This window comes from Anabrus simplex, chromosome 4 (assembly GCF_040414725.1).
Source record: "Anabrus simplex isolate iqAnaSimp1 chromosome 4, ASM4041472v1, whole genome shotgun sequence".
NCBI classification, from domain to species: domain Eukaryota; kingdom Metazoa; phylum Arthropoda; class Insecta; order Orthoptera; family Tettigoniidae; genus Anabrus; species Anabrus simplex.
The window spans coordinates 33,659,659-33,687,642 of record NC_090268.1 but is presented as its reverse complement, the minus strand read 5'-3'; the positions used below and the strand labels follow the sequence as shown (position 1 = coordinate 33,687,642).

Below are 27,984 nucleotides of genomic sequence, written 5' to 3'. Positions count from 1 at the left end.
GGAATTTCGTCCCTCAGTAGTTCTTTAACGTGCCGGAAGCCAACGACATGGGATTGTCACCTTTAAACGCCCTTAAAGCCACCAACCTCAGTCGGGTTTGAACCCGTTAACTTGGGATTGGTAGACCAACGCTGTATTCACTACACCACTGCGATGACGCCATGCCTGCATTGACACAGGGGGATGCCATTTCGAACATTTGTTATACATGGAGCAGCTTGTGAAACTTGTGCAGGTAAACGGACTAAAATGAGTAGAATTTTTTAACTTTTGACTCGATCGTTTCCGGACTACGGTTCCTTATCTCAAATCGATCCTTTTGCCCTCCCCCATCATCCCTGAAAATTTGTAACATCATGACGGATACACCCTGCATAACACTGTTTAACACCTAGGTCCGGTTTCTTCAACTTTGTGTTAAATTTTACTTAACAAAAGTTAACTAACAATTGTTATTAACTTAATACTTCGGTTAAAAGTACCCTGTAACGTTTGTTAGGAAACAATTGTTAAAGACAAATTAACACATTTCCGTGAGATTCCTGAACGCATTCGGCAGTGAGCGTCTTTTGTTTCTTTACATAAAGAGCTCCTAGCGGTATGTTGGAATAGTATTTTGTCACCCATCCTAGCTCAGTCCGGTGGTATTTGAAGGTGCTCAAATACGTCAGCCTTGTATCGGTAGATTTACTGGCATGTAAAAGAACTCCTGTGGTTCTAAATTCCTGCATAGCGGCCTCTCCGAAAACCCTAAAAGTAGTTAGTGGGACGGAAAGCTAATAACATTATTATTGTTATTATAAATTTGAAAGTATGCAAGTGTGCTTGAAAAATGAAAGAACGGACTGTTATATCTCAGCATTCAGTACATTCTTATACGAGTGCAATCTCAGGCTCCTACATCACCGGAAAAATGTGATAATTGATATGTCTTGAATGATTTTCGGGCATTCTTTTACTGCGGGGGAAATAATATAATGCCTTGTTAATGCTGCAATGGCAGCAGGAATTCTTTGCAGAATTCTACACACTCTTGTCTCGCACTCATGAATGTAGTCGCCTGCAATTACATGCAAAGAGTCTGAAGCATAATATCTAAGAACTATAAGCAACTGTTGCACTGGAGACACTGATAAGTTTCATTCTGTGGGAAACTCTAACCTATTTTCAATTTCTTCTAGTACCTTGTTCGTTATGGCTTTGGTATCTTTGTAGAAAACTTTCTTCTGACAACTCTAAAAAGGCGTTTCTCTTAGTATGGGCCGTCCTTTGCCTTCTTCAGTTTATAAATAGTCTTCAAACAGCAGTAAAGCTTCAAAATTACGTCTTCTACATGCTACCATTTTGAAATTTTAACAGCTGCTAAGAGGGCTGCTGCCATGTTAATTTAACAAAAGTATTAACAATTTGTTAGAGTTAACAGTTCTTGATGAGACGACCATTTTGTTAAATTATGTGTTATCTCCGTAACATCAGTGTTAACACTGAACATTTGTTGAAGAAACTGGGTCATAGAACAACAAGTACAAAAACAACGAAGACAATTCGGAGAATGGGTGCAAGTATTTATTAGGCTCAATTATCATGTTTAATGTAGTAACAGACTAAGTAACTCTAATAAGGAAAGCCATGTAAGTATTCAAAAATTTGTTTTACAATTAATGATTACTCTCTCCCCAGTTTCAGATGATCCGGAACTATGGGATGGGATGGTTCGATCCTGGTTCAGTTCGGTGGTATTTGAAGGTGCTCAAATACGTCAGTCTCGTATCGGTAGATTTACTGGCATGTAAAGGAACTCCTGCTGGACTAAATTCGGACACCACAGCGTCCCCGAAAACCGTCAACAAGTAGTTACAAACAATAACATTATTATTATTATTATTATTATTATTATTATTATTATTATTATTATTATTATTATTATTATTATTATTATTATTGTACCGGCTGGTACACCTCTACGCCGCACATTTGAATTTTTCGCCTTAAAGTACTCCTCTACAGGAGAAACTCTGAACTTTAATAACTGGATCAGCTCATTAGTTTCTCAGAAGATGTCACTACAGTAAATTTTGTGATTACGAAGTTGTCGATACTGTGTGGAGTTCAACTTGTTTTGTTTTCCATTGATCAAGAAGTGTGGACATTCTCTTATAGATGTCTCTACTAAAAAACTATGATCATGCACCCTGGTGCGAAGTGAATGAACTTTTCTTGAAGATATTTTGTACTCATAAGTTTCCCTATAACTGAATTTCGTTCTTTCATTTGTGGGTTGGCAATATTAATCTTTTCTTTCCGCCAGTTTTGAAGGTAGCCAATCAATTATTTCTGTAATTAATTTTTGGACAAATCGTGTCTTTCTTCTTCAATTTTGATGTGTAACTTTCAGCCAGCCAATAAAAACCTGTGGGTGTGGCGGTTTTAATAATGAAAGTTCTCGAATTTCCCTCGAGGGTATAAAAACTGCTGATTTTCTTGTCTCTCGGCCACATCATCAACATTTAGCTTAGTGTATGGACATGTAGCGGGAGGCGGGAAGCGCCTCTTTCTTCAAGCAGCAGCTCTTCAATAAGGTAATGGCCGCTTAACATCTTTATTTCTTGCTAGCTCAGCAGTTTAATCCGCGGGGAAGGTCCGAAACCTTTACTATGTAACCTATCTTCAAAAAAAAAAAAAAAATGTAATTTTCCGTCGCTTTTGTAAAACTTCGTGTATCTTTAACTTAAATCGGGGATAGAGAGTGCTTTACCCTCTCGAGCTCCCCTTCATTTTGGATTTGAGGTGACTACGTTTTCGTAACCGTTTTTCTACTCTTCCTTAATGTGTTAAATTTATTCTGTATACGAGTCACCTCCATAGCTTAGGAATAGCCCCTGTTCCATCGGCCTAGTGCCTCTTAGGTTTTAAGAAGTTTCATGTAGGAGTGCAGATTCACGCCTCCATTCAGTTTTGCATTTTGGACCATTAACTTAACCTATTATTTTTTTTACTAAGGCCCATTAGGTTGGGTACAAGATACGCCTGTTTCTATGTAAGTGTGCCTTGAGGGCAGTTAATGGTAAAGTCCGTTGTGGCCTTTGATAGGCTCAGAAAATTGAGACTGGGTCAGCTCTTTTATATGTGGTAAAAGTGCCTCTAGGAGGCCTGATAGGGTTTTTGGAGCCAAGGCTCCTTGAATGAAGGGGTTTTCTGCCCTTTGGTAAACATGTGGTTGTGAGCTGAGAGCTCAGAAATTGTAAAAATTAGGGCTTGATGCCCAGATTGTTAAATTGTCTCTAAATCTTGGCTTTCCTGGTCTTGTGCCTGATTTGACTTGTTGTTATTTGTTGAAATTTTATGTGAAAATTGTTAAGTTTTGATATTTTCGAAAATATAACCTTAATAAAATTTTAATTCATATCTCGGCTTTGTGGATAGACCCATTCCAGCCCGCACCTTCTTTCACCTCTGCATTCCACGGGTAGCCCCGTAACAATTATTACTATTATTATTATTATTATTATTATTATTATTATTATTTTGCACACTTTCGTGGTAATGATATTCGAGCTATTGCACAGATTTTACGAAATTAAAGCACAATAAACAATTTACACTACATTTTATGGTAGAATTTGAACCCATAAATTTTCGAACAATTCCAGTTGTGGCAATGACCACCGCCTTGTGCATGGCCTTGTAGATGTTGGTGTTGACATCCAACTTCTTCAGTCCTTCCACTAGAGTTTTAGGTATAGCAGCTGTACTCGAAAGGAGGATGGGTACAATTATCACCTCTTCATAGTGCCATAGTTTTTACTATATCCTGTTAGTGGTATATACTTGTTGTTTTTCTCGGTATACTTTTTTCATGGAGGTTCCCGGTGTTCCGGACAGCTATGTCGATCAGAACGGCACGTTTTATTCCCTTCTCTAACACCACTACATCCGGTCTGTTGTGGATAGTCCTGTCATCCGTGATAATTGTTCGGTCCCAGTATATTTTAATCTCGTCATTTTCGAGTAGAGTTTGAGGGTTGTACTTAAAATAGGGAAGTTATTATTATTATTATTATTATTATTATTATTATTATTATTATTATTATTATTATTATTATTATTATGGAAATGTTCCCTCCCCATTCATTGTGAGCAGAGTGGATACTACACTAGTGTCCAAAAGTTACGCATAAGTACGAGTAAGCAGGGCAACAGGAAATAGAGCACAAATCGCACTACATATGTACCTACCAACCTTATGTTTTCGCTCTGTATAGGAAAAGAGTGTTCCCTGCTTTGACTAGCGGCGTAACCGCAAGGTAAACACAGCCAGTGCTTGTGTCCCATATTCCGTCAGTTGGGTTTGCCCTGTTATAGTGTGCGGAGTGTAGCCTTGTGGTGAACGTGATAACATAATGGCACAACGACGCAATTTGGACCCCGTTCTGCAGGGTAAAATACTCGGCCGCCTGGAAGCAGGCGTGACACAGACCGAAGTCGCCGTATCCTTGAATGTGCCACAAAGTGTCATTTCCAGGTTTTGAAACAATTTCGAGACACGGGAGATGTTAATCTTAGGCCAGTACCAGGTCGACCAAGGATAACTACCCCACAGCAGGACCGATATCTGGCCTTAACCGCCCGACGAAATCGGAGTGCACCTGCAAGACAATTGTCGGCGGAGCTTGCAGCCGTCTCAGGGGTTCCCGTTTCCCGGCAAACTCTGTACCGGAGGCTCAAAACAGCAGAGCTGTTTGTCCGACGTCCAGCGGTGTGCGTACCGCTCACTCCAGCACAGAGACGGGCCCGTTTACTGTGGAGCCGTCAACATTGAAATTGGACCATGAATGAATGGAGGCATGTGCACTTCACAGATGAATCCCGCTTCAGTTTGCAGAACGATTCCCGTCGCACATTGATCTGGAGAGAACCGGGTAGCCGATACAACCACAGGAACGTCGTGGAACGGGACCAGTATGGTGGTGGCGGCATCATGGTGTGGGGCGTCATCACGTTGAATGCCCGTACGGACTTGCACATCTTCATGGGTGGTCCGAGGAACACTGTTAACGTTCAGAGATACAGGGATGATGTACTGACACCACATGTTCGACTCTTCAGAGGTGCGATTGGTCCAGAGTCCCTCTTAATGGACGATAATGCCCGACCGCATCGCGCTGCTCTGGTAGATGCATTTCTGGCTGGGGAAGATATTCATCGTATGGACTGACCAGCGAGGTCTGCGGATCTGAATCCTATAGAACATGCCTGGGATGCATTTGGGGAGGCGAATTGCATCCCGCAGACTCCACCAAAGACCCTCCAAGACCTTCGTATTGCCCTTTCGGAGGAATGGGATCGACTACCACAAGAGCTCTTGGACCATCTGATAAAGAGCATGCCACGTCGCTGCGAAGCATGTGTGACAGTTAGGGGTAACCATACACCCTATTAACAGCATATTTTCCTGTGGAAGACATTGCCAAGTTTTGTTAGTTGTTGTCAAAGGTGTACCTTAGCTATCAGAACCTTTCTGACACTATTTTTTTTGTACAAGTTGTGTGACATATGGTGTGTGAGTCAGGTTCCGTTTATTCAGCAATCCATCTGACATTCCTATAAGGCGGTACGGCCTCGTTTTGTGATTATGCTTAACTTTTGGACACTAGTGTACATAGGATTGTTCTGTCAGAAGTCGCTCTAAGGTCTCCTCTCAAGCAAAATATGATCACACACTCGCCTCCTACGTGCCGGTTGTCACTACTGTACGTGCAGTAGGTCTTTTTGAGATGCAGCGTGTGTGTAAATTTCATTCAGTGAATGGATGTTACGGGCGTATCCTTTAAGACTGACGTAGATAATTTCTATAGCTCTGATATCGTGATAATAGCTTAGGGTTATCCAATTTTACGTAAGATCCTCACTTGTATATTCGTTTGTTTGGTCGTTTCTAGTGTTTGCTAGAAGAATGGGTTAAAATCTCATTCACAACCATTCAGAGGCAAGTGCAGTTAAAAACAGAATGTGTAGCGTCTAAGTTCGCATAAGTGTCAGTGCATTTGAATATAATTACCAAGTAGGTCTTGAAAACTATAAAGTATTTGCCTCCTGTACTGGGTTACAGGATAAATGGTGACATCCCAGCCGATTACCGTGTCTTCTATGCTGAAAAGATATACAAATATTGAAATTAGTAAATCAATTGATTATTATTTAAATCAATAAACTACAATTATATTATTATTATTATTATTATTATTATTATTATTATTATTATTATTATTATTATTATTATTATTATTATTATTATTATTATTATTAAAATAGCCCCTCCCCATTCTTGGTGAGCAGAGTGGATTGCTCTGTCAGGACTCGCTCTAAGGTCGTGGCTGAAGACCAGATTCTCCGGTATTTTTTTCAAATTTAGCCACGCTGGGCATCTTTGGCATTTGGAGCATGATGGCTGGAGGAAGAGCGAAAATAAACTTGCCTCCTGACCAGAAAGAAACCATGGCTAGGTATTTCCTGTTTAGGATTCTCTGGTCCTTTTAGGGAGTAATATATCATAAATAGTGGCTTGTGCAGCAATGGCTCAGTGGCGGTTCGTGATATTTTACTCTGGCAGGGCTGTGCCGCCATCTCGTCCCTCTCCCCAATCGGTCGAGTTTTCACTGACCAGCACCACGATACTTTTAGATTAACGATACTTTTAGATTAATAATAATAATAATAATAATAATAATAATAATAATAATAATAATAATTCGATGACACTGGCTGAATAGAAATCTATTTTCACTACGTTAATTAATTAATTAGCTACACTATAATGGCATTTATGCACACACATTAATTAACAGGCTAACAGCTAATGCAATCCCGACCATTATAGCACTGAACTGTTTCACTGATCACAATCACAATTGATAATAACAACATTCATGAAAACAAATAAACAGTGCACTCCCGAATTTTAAAGCATGACAACGTATTTAACAATTTAACCACCCTACAAATAGCGCCGTCATGTTATGGTTACGTTTTGAACCTTTATTGTAGCTTTTTTATAGAACTGAATTGTTTAAATAGTCAGTATAATAGAATTCATTGTTTTGTAAAATGTTTTGGAATGAATCTCTAACAACAATTAATATATGACGTAGGGGAAAAAGTCTACGTACATTTTAAAGTGATTGGCAATGTTGCAGAGGGCTCCGCCGTTCAGCGCTTACACCCGCCTGCACTCTTCTTAACGCTGACAAGGACATATCGTTCTTCCAGGCTCCTCCCGCACGCCGCACAATTGCAAACTCTTTGAGGGCTCTGCCGGACAGATCATACCCGCCTGCACTCTTCCTTCCCCTGACAAGCCCACATCGTCTTGCTAGGCTCCTCCCGCACCCCGCACACTAGAGGTGTGACGGTCCAGAAATAATGTGTCACTGCTCCAACTGCTCCAGTGACACGATTGGAGCAGTGACACGTTGCCGGTCCAGTGACAAACCGGTCCAACCACAGATGGAGCTGAGGAGCATGGAATAGCATGCAGAGCGCGGTGACACGCTACCAGTCCAGTGACAAACCGGTCCAGCAACACATGGAGCTGAGGAGCATGGCTCCGCGGTGACACGCTACCGGTCCAGTATAGTTGGGGACAAATCATGACGACCTCGCCTCACACCACTACTTTCCAGCGGCAGCTCGGTGTCTATTAGCGACTAATAGGATTTACTACCTCTACTGCAGCAAGAGTTGCCAAATCGGCTACTGCACTCTACACGAAGAAAGGGTAAATATTACAGGGAATGAGGAAGAAAGTGGTTTGGCAACCTCTCCAAAACAAACAAGGATCACTTAGAGCTCGTTAACTCAGCAGGGTACAGGGTGTGATTGACTACTGGCTTTCAGCTCCCTTCCAGGAACTGAGGTCGTCATGTTTTGTCCCCGACTATAACAACCGGTACAAGCACAAATGGAGCTGGGGAATATAGCATAGTAGGCTTACGTAGTCAGCTGATGCACGATTTGCTCTTTTCTTCGATTATGTCATGATCACGCCTGTCTTATCTGATTCGATAATGGCACACTGGTGGTAGGTTGAAAGTATCGAAAATATTTTTTTATCTTCAATTAATAAATACATACGTAATAATGTTCATTGTTTTACGTCCCAATATGTACATTTACGGTTTTCGGAGACGCCGAGATGCCGAAATTTAGTCCCGCATGAGTTCCTTTACGTGCCTCTAAATCTACCGATACGAGACTGACGTATTTGAACCAAACCAAACATCTTTGACCTCAAACCAATAAATTCCTCAATGATTTTTCCACTACATTCATCCTTCATTTTTCCTAAAACTTTTTTATTTACGCGAGGCATCTCATAAATGTTATTTTCAGGATAGTCGCTTGTGTCAAAATGATTGATCATAGTTTTTACATCTTTGTTAACATCTTCAGTTCTTATGCTGTAACAGAGGGAATCCGTATCTCTATAGCATACTTCAATATTATCGCCGTATTTCGGTTTCATGACGTCGTAATGAAAGTCATACATGAGTGTTTTGGAAATATCCAAGATGCTAATTCCTTCTTGACGTATTTGAGCACCTTCAAATACCACCCGACTGAGCCAGGATCGAACCTGCCAAGTTGGGGTCAGAAGGCCAGCGCTGTACCGATCAAGCTACTCCGCCGGGCACAATTTTATTTCAAGAAGTGACTATTACAAGTATTTTTAAATGTAATCGTTACAAGTAATCCGATTACTTTTACCCAGTTATTTACAACTAGGAAAATGATAATATTTTGTGTGCAATTCTTCCCTAAGATTCTGACATGTGAATGACCTATAATGTTGTTTAGAAATCGCCGATGATCATTTTGAAATATCTGACGTTTTAAAAAGTATTCAGTGTTATGAATATAAAATGTTCATTGATCATATTCGCCAGATTAAATGATTAGTTATAGTATTAAATGTGACGTTTAACTATACAGTATTTTAACTATGTTAAGAAAAACAGTCATTAATAATAATCACAATAATAAAGTATTATTATTATTATTATTATTATTATTATTATTATTATTATTATTATTATTATTATTATTATTATTATTATTATTATTATTATTATTATTATTATTATTATTATTATTTGTAGAAACGTTTTAATGCTGAAGTAGATTACTGTGGATTTCTTTCGTTCACATGAAGTATTGAACACCATACCGGTAGCCATGTCTCCGTCCTGTTCTTGTCACACCTCCCTAACAGTACGGGACGACGACGGCTGTGTCACTGAACCGTTTGCGAATAGCAGTAACAACACTTCCCGGTACAGCAAACTGCCAGTCGCAGCGCAAGACCGTCACAGTTTGGTCACAGTAGCAGACAGCAGTGGACCGGTAGCAGCAAACTGCGAGTCACAGCGCAAGACCGTCACAGTTAGGTCACAGTAGCAGACAGCAATGGACCGGTAGCAGCAAACTGCGAGTCGCATCGCAACAGTGTCACAGTAGCAGTGGACCGGTAGAGAAGAGGATCCTGTAGCAGGTTGTCACTGCTCCATTCGGAGAATAGGTGACGCGTACCGGTACGCCAGTACCGACACACCTCTACCGCACACTATTCTGCGGACCACCTTTTGAGCAGACTAAAGCGGAAGTGACGCCATTGTCTCGTCACACTCGCCGTGGTTGCCAAATGAGCCGGCGCGCGATTCAAAGTTGTACTCCACCTCTATAATACAGCACAGCTCACGGATTGAACCTCGAATGAATTTAAAATAATTAATACATTAACGTATGCGTGTTAGAATCCCATACATTTTTTTAACGGCTTACATCTTTAAACAATTAATTTACTGAATTATATTTTAAATGTGAAAACCTACAATCTGTTTTTCAGTCAATGACCGGGTCAGGGATGGATTAAATGAAGCCCATGTTGCGGCGAGGACAGGAATTGAGCCGGCTGCCGAAGCCTGTTTCACTCATCTGGGGCAATGATTAATGACTGACAGATGAAATTAAATGATACTGGAGAGTGTTGCTGGAATGAAAGATGACAGGGAAAACCGGAGTACCCGGAGAAAAACCTGTCCCGCCTCCGTTTTGTCCAGCACAAATCTCACATGGAGTGACCGGGATTTGAACCACGGAACCCAGCATTGAGAAGCCGACGCGCTGCCACCTGAGCCACGGAGGCTTTCACAATTTTAATGTACTAACTACAATTTTACGCTTAAAGCATTGCGAACGAATTCTTTTGACATAAACAGTAAGCATTACATTCATTAAATTATTATTATTATTATTATTATTATTATTATTATTATTATTATTATTATTATTATTATTATTATTATTATTATTATTATTATTATTCTTTCGAATGGGCCACCAGAGGACCATGTGCCAATTTCAGTTCCTTCTTCTTTGTTCTTTCCTTTTCTTCCAGTACGCTTTCATCTGTTCACTATGTTTCTTCTTTCTGTCTTCAGACCACTTTGAACCAGTCATTTTTACTTTCCTACCTTGGATTCCTTCTATTTTCAATACTTTTTCCCGAAAGCCTTCTCTATTATTTATTTCTTCTGTTGTTATATTGTTTTTTTTTTTAAATCCTTTCTTACTTCATAGACCCAGCTTGTCGTTGATTTCTTACCCCACAAATATCTGAAAATCTTACTGGTTAATCTACTATCTTGCATTCGATATAAATGTCCAAAAAACACAAGTCTCCTTTTCCTCATTACATCTGATATATTTTCTATTTTTTGATATATTTCAGCATTACTTCGTAATTTCCAACCTTCTGCTGTGTTTTGTGGGCCTAATATTTTCCTCATGATTCGCCTTTCTAGTGTTTCTGGTTTATCTAAATTATAGTTTAATGCCAGACATTCGCTTGCATATAGGCATTCTGGCTTCACTACTGTGTTGTAATGCCTTATTTTTGCATTTTTGGATAGGCATCTTTTATTGTAGATATCTTTGGTGACACCATAAGCTCTCTCCATTTTATGTACCCTCTCCTCTACTGCAGATTTTTCTAAACCATTTTCTTGGATTATTTCCCCTAGATATTTGAATTTTTTTACCCTCTCTATTTGGCCAATATCTGTTTTCAGAAATTTTGGTGCATCCCAAATATTTGTTAAAAATTTTGTTTTTTCTGAAGAAATTCTTAAGCCAGTTCTGCTGGCGATTCTTTCCAAGACATTTACTTGGGTTATAGCAGATGTCACATTTTCAGAAAGTATTGCAAAGTCATTATTATTATTATTATTATTATTATTATTATTATTATTATTATTATTATTATCAATATACAGTATATATATAATATTTTATTATTTATTATTCACTATTATTATCTAAATATATGGCCTGATTTCTGATTGAAATGAGCTGCTACTCACGGGCGATTTATGAAAAAGCGAGAGAAGTGAGGATTATGTATGGGCCTACTCGTACTGGAATTAACTTGAAACTGACAGATGAAGTTGGGGATCCAGGAGAAAACCTGTCCCACCTCCGCATTGTGCAGTACAATTTCAATAAATTAGTTATTACTAGGGCCCGGATTTTTAAAAAATGCATATGCGCATATGCAATTGCATATTTTGACATATTTTGAGGGTTAGTGCATATTCTAGACGTAACAGCATATTCCAGTATATAATGTCTAAATTTAAGGATAATTACAAGAACTACTAAAATAAATCTGTTTTGTACATCACTAGCTAGTTGCCTATTTTGTGTGCATCCCTCGCTAGTTGGTATTTTCGACTGTCTGTGTAACGGCACTTTACTTTCACAACTGACAATGGCAACAGATAGCTTAGGTGTGGGAAGGCAGGCTGGACTTCCCTGAATTCCTTGGTCAGGACAGAAGTGTCTTCAGTTTACTAGTTACGTTCCATTTTAATGCCCTGCATCTCATTTCTAAAAGTGTTAGTTTTTCAACAATGCCTCAGGAAAAGAGCAGCAAAAGAGATTTACTAAATCAGTGGGTGTCGGGTAATAGGGACTATTCAACAGATGGTGTCATCTTGTACTGTCAAGTTTGCTCAAAGGAAGTGAAATGTGAAAAGAAATTTCAGCTTGAACAACATTCAAAAACAACTGCACATATTAAAGCAAAGGAGGAGAAGAACAGCACACCACAACAACTACTTCTTACACAGGTAAAGCCCAAGTCCTGTAGTCTTAATACATTTTCAAATGATCTTTGTAGAGCTTTCGTATGCAGCAACATTCCATGGAATAAATTAAACAATCCAGTTCTGCGATCATTTCTCGAGAAATATTGCGTAAATCAAAAAATACCAGATGAAACAACTCTTAGGAAAAATTACCTACCTCCGCTATATGAATCTACCCTGGAATTGATCCGTTCTGATATCGGAAGGAACTGTGTCTGGATATCGGTGGATGAGACAACGGATTCGTGTGGCCGTTACATAGCAAATTTCGTGGTTGGTAGATTACATCCAGACGAACCCGGTAAGCCACATCTTCTTGCTTGTAAAGTACTAGAGAAAACCAACCATAGCACAATAGCAAGATTTGTAAATGATTCTCTGCGACTATTGTGGCCATCTGAAATTGAGACTAATTGTTGTAAAGTGCTTGTACTGCTCACAGATGCAGCTTCGTATATGTTGAAAGCAGCAAAGGCCCTCCAAGTATTTTATCCAGAACTCATACACGTAACCTGTTTAGCGCACGGATTACACCGCATTGCAGAAGAAATACGCTGTTAACAATTTAATTGTATGTGGGAAGAAACTGTTTCTGAAAGCACCAGCTCGAGTCCAGCTCTACAAAGATTGTCTACCTGAAATTCCTTTGCCACCTGAACCTGTCCTGACTAGGTGGGGGACATGGTTATCTGCAGTATCATTTTATCAGGAACATTTTAATTAAGTGAAAGAAGTGGTTAAAAAACTTGAAGATGAACATATTGCGTGTGTCCGTGATGCAAAAGGTGTGTTTGAAACCGCTACTGTTTATCAAGATGTGAATTTCATTCATGCACATTTTTCTAAACTTCCAAAAGCCATTGAGAGCTTAGAATCTTCTGGTACTCCCCTCCATGAATCACTTGATCTCGTTGAAAAAGCTGCATTTTCGTTGAATTACGCTCCAGGCGAAATTGGAGAGAAGATTAAATGCAAGTTAGAAAAGGTGTTGAATTTGAACCTAGGACTGAAGAAGATTAAGTTAATTAGTCAATACTTTAGTGGAACTAGAGTATCCTTGCCAGATGTATGCTCCGAAACGTTGGTGCCCATGTATAAGTACCGTCCAATTACGTCAGTTGATGTAGAACGATCATTTGCAGCCTATAAACTCATTTTGACGGACAACAGACATAGTTTGTCTCCAGAAAACATTGAAAGACTACTAGTTACCTATTGTGATGCTTCTTTTTGCATTAAATGATACCTGTAAATAGGTAAGTGAATAAAATTGCATGTTTTAAGAGCATATTTCCTTATTTTCCGTGCATATATTGTAACTTTTTAGTGCATATTTGCATGCATATTTTCAGGTTTTTAGTGCATATAAATCCGGGCCCTAGTTATTACATATTATTATTATTATTATTATTATTATTATTATTATTATTATTATTATTATTATTATTATTATCATGCAGGAGGTTTCAGCGTCAGCTTACCTTGTGCCGCAGTAATTAATCTGTGTCACTATCGAGTGGCTGTACAAGTCGGAATCAGAACCGGGGTCAGCACACGAGGTAAACTAATCCCGCCGTCAATACTAATCGCTCGGAAATGGTTATAAACAGACAGAATCATATTTCTCTCGCCGGAAGTAAAAATCTTGCGTTTCTTCTTCAACTGATAACAGTCTGGTGAATTTTTGTTCGGATCCATCGCACAATAATAACCAATAACGAGTAAGAAGAAACCTACAAACGTACAAGAGACTACAAGAATTATGAATTAGCACACAATAGGCACATACACTGTTTTTGTAAAAGCGAAGCACACTGATAAAATTCTCTCACTGCTGTTTTAAACAGACTATGATTGAAACTGCACCCACGTAATATTAAAGCCTTTGACGTGTTCAGGACATCCACTAAGTGAGTAAGTATGGCAGCTCCACATTGACTGCACCATTGCCAAAACTCGCTCTGAGTAGCGCACCCCCTTGCCCCCTCACCTGCCGTGTGACAGCACCGTAGTCGCTGCCTCTGTCGCCCGCGCCATCCCCTGGTCTATACACTCACTTCCGCTTTAGTCTGCTCAAAAGGTGGTCCGGAGAATAGCAAAGTGATCGGACCTGCTGAGGGCTCTGCTGCTACCACACTCCGAGCGCCAAGGGAAAACATCGTGCTTGCTGGACAGCAGCCACGGTCGGAAAGCCTTTGTCATTTTCTTGAAAATAGAAAAGTAAAATGTAATAATAAAAAATAACATGGTATACCTGAATATCACACCACATAAGTTCGACTACGCTACATTTGTCCATTTCTTTATGTAATCATTTACAGTGAGAAACAACGTTAAATGTTTTTGAAAAGGCGGCGGGGCGGTGTCCAAAAGCCCTTCATTCACGAACCGCCACTGCAATGGCTGCAACATAAATCACAGTTCCGAGGTAACTGGTTAAACTGCAGTCGGTCTTTATGTCCTAATTGTTGTCCTTGATACTCTCTGGACTCAATTTCCATCAGATTAATATCAGTAGTATCGACCACAACTACGAACACTCCCTGACAGGCATGGCTTTATTTAAATCGATTTGTGAATAAATGTATGTACTGTGTAAGGAAAGTAGCTCTTTAAATCCGTAACAACAACGCTTCAAACCGTAACTCGTGATGAGATCACACTATTTTACAGCTGGTTCACACGTCATTGCTTCACCCGTTACGGCGCTGGTAGCGGTGCTATCAGCCTCAGCTGCCTCACGGTAACTATAGTTCTGTTTCCATGAGTTTCAACTTGACAGTTAACCGGAAGTCGGACATTGGTGCCAAATTGTTACAAGTTCAAAAAGGCTGATTCACGACACATAACACGAACGGAAGTGTATATACTTGAATATGATTAACAGTAACGCACAACATATTTAGGATAAAAATAGATCAATGCTCCAACAGATAAAATGCGAGAAAATGAAATGAAATGAGCTCGCGTTGTTAATAGATTTAATTTCTCCCAAGGAAGGAAAATAGTCTACAAAGGGAATACACCACTCATTTCTATGTGGTGAACACCTTTATGCCCATGCCTCCTGGCTATTTCATCCATCACGTAAGCTGGGTACTAAAACTTGTTTTGTTTCACAAAATGCATGAGATCCCCACCCTTCCTCATGTCATCGCGAACCGAAATATTGCACTCCTTTAACCACTCAATCAACTCATTATTTCTAGCCGCCATTGTTGGTGCTTTGTCAAGAATGACCGAGTGAAGTGACAAAGACCGCCTCTATCGGAGCGATCAGCTGCCTATGATTGGCTGTTTATTAATTCACTTAGCCTTCGCCAAAAAGTAGCGCTCAAATGTGAAGTTGAAACTCATAAGAACTGAACTATAGCCGCCCAACATGGTACCTAGTGGAAGACCTTAGAATAAACTGAACAAAATAATAAAACTATGCAGGGAAACTGGCAATGTTATAGAAACTATTGTTGTTCGGAAGGCCTTCAAATTGTACGCGTTGGAAAAATGAAATGGCGCATGGCTTTTAGTGCCGGGAGTGTCCGAGGACGTGTTCGGCTCGCCAGGTGCAGGTTTTTCGATTTGACTCCCGTAGGCGACCTGCGCGTCGTGATGAGGATGAAAAGATGATGAAGACAACACATACGCGCAGCCCCCGTGCAAGCGAAATTAACCAATGATGGTTAAAATTCCCGATCCTGCCGGGAATCAAACCCGGGACCTCTGTGACCAAAGGCCAGCATGCTAACCATTTAGCCATGGAGCCGGACATTGTACGCGTTAAAATGAGGGATCACACACTGAAATCTGTCCAGCTGTTTTCTCAAGACTTTCATTGGGAAAAAGGCTTATCAAATTATGTGTAAAGATAGATACTAACGTTTGTAATTAGATAAGAAAATAAACATTAACGATTCTAGACCCCATGGGATATGAGAATTGTTCAGTTCCATGCAGGTCTATGCAATATATACAGACGTATTGAGCCGTATCATGCCGGCCCATAAGAGATATTCAGATTATTATTTGACATAATATATAAATTTTATTCATATAAATATCAGTCATATATGGTAGAGTAATGAATCCCAAGATAGCTGAGACTGGAAATCTATGGAGCCATCAAGTCGCTGGATATTGCCCAACATTTCCTCGGGACCGTGAGAATAGCTTAGCATCACCAAGCGTTGGCACAAATTGGCAGTGTACAAGGTGCTGACCAAGCTAAATATTCAGCCAATGAGAACGTGAGGATATGGCAAACATGGAGTCTACATCGCGGGAAGTTATAATCCCAGGTTGACCAACGTGTACAGTTGCTTGAGTTAAATTCTGTCATTTGTCGGATTTCCACAGGTCTATAAGTGAAATATAATCAGGAATACGATATAAAAATTATAGGAAGAGAGTTGATACGATTTGATGGTAACAGGAGAAGAGGATGACAACGGATAGGGTGGATTGATGACATCAAGGAAGCCACGGCTCTCAATTTAGAAAGACTTCGGAAAATAGTATACGACAGGAAGAAATGGCGCACTTTGGTCTATGGGGTCACGGAGAGTCGAAAGCGACTAAACGACTAACAACAACATTATCAACGGCAAGCATTCTGATTGGTGGTTTGTCTAGACAAGCGGGAATTCCATAGTTGAAACGGCGTTACCTAAGCGTCCTGAGCACCCCAAGCTCTGGAGAGCATCATTCTGATCGCGGTAGCCGAGGTGATGTGAAGTTGTTCGGTGTGCTCTGAAAATTATACTTAAAAGTTGCCACGAGTATATATCAGTAACAGTGTGTGGTTTTAAACAGTGTTTCAGTCGTGCAGTTGGATAAAGTAACTGATGCAGAGTTAATTGCAGATCATATTTTCGTGTCGGTCGCGTTTCGCGAGGAACTCTCGATCCGTACCGCGTGCCGCTCTCAATAACTGTGTACATAAACACTTAAGTGTAAAATTTGTAGTGTATTTGTTTTATGTTAGTGTGTTGGCTGAGTGTGTAGCCAAGCAAGGGTTGTTCGGCACGTGCAGAATTGAGCGGTGAAGAGATATTCATCCAAAGCCTTCTGTGTTGCAGTGTTAAATAACTTTCAGCAAGAAGATGGCTTCGCCTATGGAAGAAGGAAGTGTATTTCTACGTGTTGAAGCAGTGATCGACATGGAGTCGAAACCCAATAAGGCAGAGATGTGAGCTGCTGCTATGTATCCAGAGAGTCGTCCAAGTTAAGATAAGACGCATGTGTTAATTATGGAATGTTATATGGGTTATGTTAGAATACTAGTGCAATTTAGAATAGGGATTTTATTTAACGTAAAGTAAGCCTGACGGCATGTGTTTATTTCACTTTGATCTTGTTGTATATACGGATAAGAGAGAAATGCATGTTCTCTATATTTTTATTTATGACTAGATAATTGGGATAATGAGGGATTTGTTAGGATAATTTTGTTGTTCATTTATGCATGATCATTTAATGTAGATTATTCCGATTTTTCCTTGTATATTAGTGCTAGGAGGATTAGATTGACAAGTTCATCCAAGTTCAAAGTTAAATACTTGCTACGTTATTTTATTTTGGTCATTTAGAGAGACAGTAATAGTTAATTGCATGACGCATGGTATTTCAGAAGCTGTACGGTACGTAAGGAGCTGCATAACGACGTTGAAAGAATAGGATCTTCGAATTTAGGTTGGAATCTGTTTTTGCCCAATGATTTGCACGGAAACGAACCGGGTCTCATAATGTAAAAGGCTGATGTGATTTGTGAGATATATGAGAAGTTATGATGCATGCGGAGTTATAATTATGCAGGCCGATTGCATGCCTGATATGTGAAAGAATAATGTGCAGTGGACATGTACATGCTATTGTCTTCTGAGAGAATATTATTATCAGAATTGACGGAATTGATTCCAGACCAATGACTCTGATGTGTGTTAAATTGTCAAAGCATGCTAGGAAGGAATACGATTACACGTGAGTTTGCGTGTCGCTGACGAGAGATGATATCTCGTTGCAAGCTGATAAATTGGCCGTGTTTATTAGACGGCGCGAATGAGATGGTATTTCCGTGTTACAATCTTGGGAGACAGAATCCAAGCCTTAGTACAGTGCTGAGTTCAACATTTCCTTTCAGCTCACAGCCCACTAGGAAATACTTGACGGATGACCGCGATTGAGCGCTCAAATGCAGCAGGAGAAGGCAATGTTGCTCATTGCTTTCTACATGATATTGATGGAGAATTATATGTTTTTCCCTTACAGGATGATGTTTTATGATGTTTCATGTTGTTTGAATATCTTGTCTCGTTGTTAATGGGGAACAGCCCGAGTGCTGAGTTATATTGATGGTCAATCTAGTTCTCACTAGATCCTTTGTGGTGAACCGCGATTCACGTAGAATCTGTGTAGTATGTAAGACACTTTCTCTTTATCCGATGTAAATAGATGTGTTATTTTGCTCATTTTGTTCATTGTAAATATAGCGTAGGTGAATGCCACTAGTATTTTTCATAATTCATATCATGACCCATTGCGTCTTAGTTTTTCTTTTCATCGTAACTTTTCTTTATATTGTAATTTTTCCTTTTAACGTTTAATTTTGTGACGGCTGTCATTCTAAATTAAATTCGTATCCCGTATCGTTGTGATGATTTCAAGGGTGACTCCATTCGGAATAACTACGTATCAGTGTATGCGTACATATGTTACCATATATCATGAACAATGGACAAGCAGAAGAAGATTATTTCTGAAAGTATGCAGGTATTCAATGTTGTGTTTGATACTTCATTTCACTTTTGTTTCTTTGAATAATTAACGTTGTTAATGTCCAGTTATTTCTTTAATTTTGAGATTTTTGTAATGACATTCTATTATTTGATTTATTTGATTTTCGAGTAGTATGATTCGGGGATATTTATGAATAAACTCATCCTACCCCATATTATTGTTTCTCATTCGAGTTATATCTCCATTTTCCTGTCATTTACTTATATTTAAGTGTAGAACTTCGACTTTTAGCCTGACCCAATTGACGACCAACCCACTCTCTGCCCAACCCTGAGTTAGTGGGATGTTCATACAGGAATGGAGGCATCGTCCTAGAGGGTACTTACCCCTGGGTACCGTACAGGATTATTTTAATTATTTACCTTTGGTCGTGGTGAAACTAGGACTCATGATCTTCCCTTACACGTTACATTAGAATATAAGAATGTAAAATATGAAGAAAAACCTTTAAATAATATTACATAAAATGTACAATTTAGGCTATGCTTCAATTTGATGATGCTTGTTGTTTTAAGGGGCCTAACATCGAAGGTCATCGGCCCATGCTTCGTTTTTAATGTTGAAAACATTTCACTACGAAAAACGTAAAATTAAGCAATTTCCCCATTTGTGCCAAAAGTTGGAAGAGCTAAAGGGTCCGGAATAGTTTCAACAGTTCCGAGAAAAAACAGCCTAAATTGCTTGTTTCATTATTAGTTTTCTTTTCGATTCAAATCCCAGTCAAATTAACTTATTTACGTAATTCTCTCTGTGATATGTTCTTTAGTTTTCTTTCTGTAATGTGTTCCTTAGTGCAATACCCTCAGGCGTTTTTGACTTTTAGAAAAATGTCCACACCGAATGTGGTTATAAGGGCTTAAGTAAACTCTGCATTGACAAACATTAGCGCTCGTAGTGGTTCTTAAGTGAAACAATGCATTGACTCACATTGGCGCTCGTGGTGGTAGAAAAAGTCAAACTGCTAATCTAATCGATCGGGTAACGATGATTAAGAAAAGGATTTTAATTTTTACGAATAAATAAAGAATATATTTTCATACTTTTACTATATTTTATTTACCTAAAATTCGTACCTCATATCCCTAGGATGTTGTATGCCTGAAGAGCTAGAACTGTGGATTTTGTTCTAAGAAGACCACTTCCGGAGGTGCACATGACTCTAAGGCTCACGCAGTACGGCCCCGCGGTGTAGGGGGCAACGCGTCCGCCTGTCACGCGGTGGCCTCGGGTTCGATTGCCGGCCGGGTCAGGGGTTTTTAATTGTAAATGATTACTATCCCTGGACTGGGGACTGGGTGTTTGTGTCGTCCTTAACGTTCCTTTCCTCACATTCAACACTCGACAGTTCCTCCATTCCAATTACACGCAGGTTCATATCACATGGTGCAAGTAGGGACAAAATATCTCTATAGGTCGAGGCCCCGAACAAATAGCATTTTTTTTTAAACCGTAGTGTTAAGCACTGGAATTACTTAAGTTGTATGTGCATTTGTACATGATGCTAGATTTAGAATATTAAACTAGTAGTATTTCTTGTAATATTTTCTTTCCGTGGTATTGCTTGTTTAGTCTTGTTGTTGTAGTTGTTGTTTTTGCTGTTGTTGTTTGGTAATTTTGTTTTAGCTTTATTTTTACACTATTGTAAGTGATCATTGCCACGTGATGTCTTTGATAATAATAATAATGATAATACTGCCGTATTCAAGCACTCTATGGTTATTCTCTCTCCTAAATAGTAAGATTCTCAGAGAAAAAAAAAAGAGGTTGCTGAAATTACATTCCGGGACTCCCATGTCTCCAAGAACCCAGGCTTCTTCAGAAATAGTGACCAGCAAAGAAGAGTTTACGGCAAACTCACGCAAGGCCCGCATAGCGAGATGACGGAAAGGACAGATTGTACTCCCCCATTCAAGGGACTATCAAGGAGCTAGCTACCTGGTGGGAGACGGCAGCTTCTCTATCCCACCCTCTGTCCTGTAAGACTCGGTCGTTAATAGAGCTCTGTGCTTGTGCTCGTGTGACACGAACTCGGTGATTGTGATTATAAAGTGCACACTAACAGTCAGTGGCGGTTCGTGGTATGTTGAGAGGGGTGTGCAACATATCTCTCTTTCATATCACGTTCTCTCTCTCTCTCTCTCTCTCTCTATTTATATATATATATATATGATACATTGTCGTGACATCTTTACATAATTTAAGTATGCGAAATAGCGTATGTTTGCGGATGATCTACACGATCATATACATTCTCCTGCAACAGATATCCATGATACTATTCAAAAGGTGAATGAAGACGTTGAAAGATTGTTACAATGGTGGGTTGATCAGAATTTGACTCTTGTTGTTATTGTTGTTTGAATCATCAGTTCGTAGACTGGTTTGATGCAGCTGTCCATGCCACCCTATCCTGTGCTAATACTTTCATTTATACGTAACTACTGCATCCTACATCTGCAATAATCTGCTTGGCATATTCATACCTTGGTCTACCCCTACCGTTCTTACCACCTACACTTCCCTAAAAAATCTACTGAACAGGTCCTCAGTGTCTTCAGATGTGTCCAATCTCTTCTTCGCGTCAAATTTGGTCAAATCGACCTACTTTCACCAATTCTAATTGGTGATTCGATCTATCCATCTCACCTTCAGCATTCTTCTGCAATACGACATTTCAAAAGCTTACATTCTCTTTCTTTCTGAGCTAGTTATCGTCCATATTTCATTTCCATACAATGCCACACTCCAGACGAAAGTTTTCAAAAAATCTTTCTAATTTCTATATCAGTGTTCGAAGTCAGCAAATTTATTTTCTTAAGAAAGGCCTTCTTTGCTTTTGCTAGTCTGCATTTTATGTCCTCCTTACTTTTGCCATCGGTAGTTAGTTTACTACCCAAGTAAGTACATTCATCTACTTCCTTTGATACTTCATTTACTAATCTAATATTTCCTGTATCATCTGACTTCCTTCGACTGCATTCCATTATTTTTGTTTTGGATCTCTCTATTTTGTTTCTTGTACTCCTTCCCCAAGATTATGTCCATACCATTTAGCAATTTCTCCAGATCTTCTGCAGTCTCGGATAAAATAGCAATATCATCGACAAATCTTAGGATTTTTCTTTCCCCTCCTTGGATTGTGATTCCCTTTCCAAATTAGTCTTTGATTCCATTTACCGCCTGACTCTTAATACCTCAAAAACGCAACTCATTCTGATTGGACATCCACCATTTAATCAATTCTGTTGTACGAAACTTACGTCCTGTATCAATCAATAACATTGTTATTCCAGCAGTAGTTCGTTACAAAACCTGGGAATGATAATGGACAGAACTTTCTTGGATTGAACACATCAGGATTGTTGTTAATAAAGCTGTCCCTATTGTTCATCAAGTTAGAGGAAACGTTTCATACATGCCATTAAATACACGAAAGCTACTTGTTCCGTCCCTGTATTAACTGTATTGGAGTATGGCTCAGTAGTATATAACGATATTTCGGAAATCCTTAACATCCAAATTCAACATATAAGCCCTACAGAATTATGTGTTAGATTAATTCTTGACATCCGTAGACAAGATCATGTAACACCTTATTTTATGCAACTTCAGTGGCTTAACACGGGGAAAATAGGCCAATATTCATTCGATTTTATATATGCTACAAACGTTGTTGACAAATGCTACACATATCCCAATATTGGCATGCTTCAGAGCAATCAGAAACAACTTCAATAATGTCAAAATTCTAATTATAACATTTTAAAATAAAATGTTCAAAATTTCCCACCTTTTTAACAACATATCACGGTTTCCTTCATAACTCTCTTACTGATTCACGAATAATTATGATTTTTTCAGAGTTTCCTCCCAATAGTGTTGTACTACAATCTGTACCTCATTCAGATCAATAGGATTTAAATTAGATTTTATATAATATTTTTATTTAAAAAACTATTAATATTTTCTGGTACTCGGAATAAAAACGCGACAAAAAATCCAAATCACAGTCTATGTAAGTGATTGAGGTTCATTTTGTAGCTGGAGGTTTGATACACACTTTAAAAAAGGAAAAGTACGAAAATTCTTATAAACTTGGAATTTATAAGGGAAACAGTGATACATTTTATTTTAAAATATTAAAATTATTAAAATTCTGACATTATTGAAGTTGCTTCTGGTTGCCAGGAAGCATGCCAATACTGGGATATGTGCAGCAATTGTCAACAACAATTGTAGCATATTTAACAATCGAATGAATATTAACCTATTTTTTCTTTGTTAAGCTGGGTCTCCCCCCTTAAATTAAAAGAGAGAATAATAATGATAATAGCGTTATTAACACTAAATATTATAAAACAAAAATCCCCCCTTACAGTAGCGTGACCAGGATCGGCCGATTGGGGGGGGGGGTTATAGTTACAAAATGATGGTAGAACACAATGACTTGTTATTATAAGGACAATGATACAAATGAATTACACATATGTTGGCTCTACAATTATGTATGTTTATATAGTTTATTGTCAGTTTCTGCTTATTTTCCTTTTGTAAAAGTTCCATGCGGGGTGGGGTTCTAACCCCCCAGTACCCCGCCCCCTCACCTGGTTACGCTCCTGCTCCCTTATCCATATTCTGAATTCTCTCGAATGGAAAATGTTCATGATAGGCACAACGTATTCGTACGATATACAATGCAGATACCGCACCGCCGGACGTCAAAGTACAATAAATCTCTTACTTGCTGTGCGGCAGGCATGTACAAAATCTACAATTTATATAATTATGAAACTTTACGCCGTTCAGTCATGTAGTAAGGAATCACCTCAATAATGTTCTACTCTCAGGTTTTGCATGATACCATAATTAAAATTACATTTTGTATTGGTCGAATTGTGTTCTTTTATAGTTTCCTTCTTCCCTTATTACATACCCAATATGTAAGTATGAATTACACATATGTTGGCTCTACAATTATGTATGTTTATATAGTTTATTGTCAGTTTCTGCTTATTTTCCTTTTGTAAAAGTTCCGATATTTATTGAGGAGGTAGTACGCAAGAAATGATGATGATGATGATGATGATGATGCTTGTTGTTTAAAGGGGCCTAACATCGAAGGTCATCGACCCACGCAAGGAATGAACATTGGTTGCAAAGGTACTCTTTTCGGAGTTATGGTCTACTACCACTACTATCAATGATCACCATCGCTTTGATCTACTCTTCACGACATATGCTCGACGTGACCGCCATCCATTGCAGCGTAGCCTTCCACTCAACGTCGCATTGGTTGGGACATCCCTGGCTGTTGCCAGATTGAAGCATAGCCATTGAACACGCGTTCTTGTAGTGTATCCACATCCCCTACGGGGACCACATACACCATGGTCTTTACATGTTCCCTAAAACAAAAATCTAAAGGGTTAAGTTCAGGCGAACGGGCAGGCCAGGTTATTGGCCCTCCTCGACCAAACTATCGCTCATGGAAGACCCGTGTTAGGTATCGCCTAATCCTATGATGAAAATGGGCCGGTGCCTCATCAAGAAGGCCAATGTTTAGGTAGGACCGTATTTCGGTCTTTCGTTACATAGACCCTTCGCAAATTACTCGAACAGTGAGATTAAGTGAGAGTGCATTATGCATGACTTCGGACTATTGTAGGTTGTGTAGCTAGGTTGTTGTACCTTCCCTCACTTTCCCCTTCATGGTTGGATGTACACTTACTAAAGTAATTAATAGCCTAGTGCATAATGGAGTATATCATCTTTATAGTCGGTTTATTTGTTCCAGTCTGAATTGTACTGAACTAATTACATTACTTCCGTTATTTTACTTATGTTTTACGGTACGGTACTGTATTGTAATTAATATTTTACCATCGAGAACAGATTATGTATATTAAATGGGGCTTCATAGCCCTACGTATTGTCCCCTTCAAAATTGGCAAAATCATTTATTGGAAAGCATTTATTTCTACTGTGTGTTAAAATATTATTTTATGAACCAGGAAGGGAGTTTTATCACATCGAGTTGACTGAGCGAGATACGCCAGGTGGCTGGGAATTCCACTCAAGGCCAGGCGAGGGGAGAACGCAGAGACAGCCAGCCAAATAACCTTGGAATCAGCCGTGAATGACACGTGACCAGGCTGAATGTGTGTCAAGTGCTCGATCGATAATTGTGAAGGTGCGTGACGTCTGACTATGGCAGCCAATCAAGCGATTAATTTGGTGCGAAGTTAATAAATTAACCAATCGCTTATGAGGAAAAGACGCACCCCTGTCTTAAGACAGTGAATAATGGATTTTCCTAGGGAAAATGTACTCAAAAATTTCTACCTCTGAACACGTCTTGTGGAGGATTACTCTAGCTTCAACAACGGACGGAAGAAGACGTATTTCGCTTACTGAGAAGAATTACTCTAGCTTCGACTACGGGCAGAAGAAGACGCACTTCGCTTGCCAGGGAACTTCGTCATTCAGAGCCTACAACTTATAACAACTGCAGTTCAGATATTTTCGGATCCCACCTATAATTCAACGGATTTCAAAAGTTAAGTTTCTTTACCATCTTATCAGACATCGGTGTGAGTTTTGGACCTTGTCTTAGACGTGATTTTTAGTTTCAGCTTCACAAGATTTCCAATGAAGAGGTCACCGGTTCGAGTCCGAGTCATCATGTCAGTCTTCTTTCTTCGTGAACGGTGTGATTTCCAGCGCGCCAGCATGTCTCCAATGCACGAGTAAAATGTAAGGCAGTCCAGACGGGCGTGACGAGGATCGATGGTGCGTAAGGTGCTAATGCACTAGGTCATCAGCCCGAGTTCTACAACCGACAGTCACCACCAAGTAATATTTAAACTTTGTTATTCTTTCTTTCCTTTTGTAAAGTAATTGTAATGACATAGCCTCTACTTATTTGTTTAGACATTTTCTATTAGTTAGAATTTTCCCATCTCTTCTTTCTTGGTGATGGTAGATTGAGGATGAGTGAGTATTTGAACCTATTAGTTTGTTTTGAGTGGATGTCTTCGAGAAGTGTTTCGACTGTCCCGAGTTCATTGTGGCAGGAGAAATAAGTGTAAATTGACCCCAACGTTAAACTTGGACTATTTGAATATTTTTGACTTTTAATAAGATCAAATGGGACAGAAATTCCGTGGATTCTATCATGTCAGAGTTCATTCTTCAATTATGCGACATATGGTTGAGTTTTGTGTGCAATAGAGTCATCTGAAATATTATTGTGTAGTAGCTTCCGCACGTATGATCTTGCGCGGCCAGTAATAATAATAATAATAATAATAATATTAAAAATAATTTAACTAAATTACCGCGTAAAAGAACACCTAAGGTCATGAGCATAATATTAGTTATTATTGAAAATGGTTGATGTGCGCTCATTATTGTAATTTAGGCCTGGGAAATGGCAGTATCTGACCGATACAATTTGTTATATATTTGCTGTGCTGTGATGATTAGTTGATTGATTGATGGATATTATTGAATTCAGCAGTCGAGCTGTGCATCCATTAATGAGTCAATGATGGAATAAATATGTTACTTGATGTAATGTCTTCGTTATGAGTGCAGATTAATCGAGAATCACAATTATAGTGGAGAAGTAAAAATAAATGTCGTAGCTCATGAACCGCGTGCGCGGAATGTTTATTCTGGCCTATGTTCAAGCGATTTATCGATGGTTTTTTGGATGATTTTGTGTTCGTAAATTTTCTCTAAACGTTGTCGTATAACTGTGTTCTATAATTAAGTGATAATCCTTGCTCTGTCACATTTCCCAGTTGATGAGAGAAGGTCACCACGATAGTGTCATCGTGAGAATAATTTTCCTAACTTTGTCTAAACATAAAAATTAATAATCAAGGGCTAGCGTTCGTGTAAATATGTATATAATATTTCCGTGTATCTTTGTGTGAGTGTAGTATGTGTGATTTGACTGTGTTTTGCTTAATGTAAGTTTATAATCCATATTTGTGATGATGCTCTTCATTATTTTGTGGAATTTTCGGCCTAATTTACGCCAACTTTAGTGGTTCACCATTTGAATGAATTCAAACCTTTAGTGAATTTTAATCGTTTTTAAGGAGGAATAGGATCTTATTTAACGAATACACATGAATAAGTATAGGCCATGTCAGTGGATTGAACTCACAAAGTCGAAAATTGTAAGAATAATTTAATTAATTGTTTCGAGTAACGGATAAATGTAAATTGACATGAGGTCAAGTTCCGAGCTATTATGTGAGAAGCAACTACTAAATAATTATAAAGTTGAGTTTATTAATTAATTTAAAGGTCAAGGAAGACGACTTAACTATAATTTTATAAGAGAAAATTTTTATTTAATTTTCAAAGAGAGATGAAAATGATCATTTTCAAATTTGTTTAAAATCAAATCCATGAAGGAAGGAAGTTTATTTTCAAATTATTAAATTATAAAAGAGAGAGATCATCTCAAATTAATTATTATTAATTATTTAATTAATTTTTCACTAAAAGTATGAATATTATATTTGCAGATACAGGCATTTCCTGTTTCGTTTACCGATGAAGTATCTATGTGACTACAACATAAAAGAAGACAATCATATAAACAGAATACCTAGATTTTGTTAATTATTGTATAATTTATGAAGAGCAGTAGTTGTAATAAATGTCTAAAACCTATTTAGCTTTCTCTCATTTGCCACTAGTTCATTATCTACCCCTGCACTTTAAAATTTTCGCACAGCCGATAAGCGAACGATCTACACCCTGGAGATCTTCGCTCACCGGCCGAGCTGAGCCCGGCATGACGGGTGCAGGTATAGATTTGGCGCCCAACGTGTTAAGGCCCGATTTATTGGCTGTACCAATAAAAGAACTCGATCTTGTAGTCCAGAATTTGGATGCAAACAAGATGCAGTGGCAAATTAAAAATTTCAGGTTTATTTTGTGACATTTATTAGCCCAAATTTTTGTGGCG

At 38.7% G+C, this 27,984-nt stretch overlaps 1 long non-coding RNA gene across 1 annotated transcript in view; it reads right to left on the bottom strand.

Annotated features, from left to right (window-relative positions):
- The window catches only part of LOC137500525 (uncharacterized), a 59,024-nt gene that overhangs the window by 10,272 nt on the left and 20,768 nt on the right, over nucleotides 1-27,984 (bottom strand). The window contains exon 2 of the long non-coding RNA XR_011018062.1: nucleotides 6,059-6,150. This is a non-coding gene — a long non-coding RNA (uncharacterized lncRNA). The remainder of the gene's footprint in view (nucleotides 1-6,058; nucleotides 6,151-27,984) is intronic.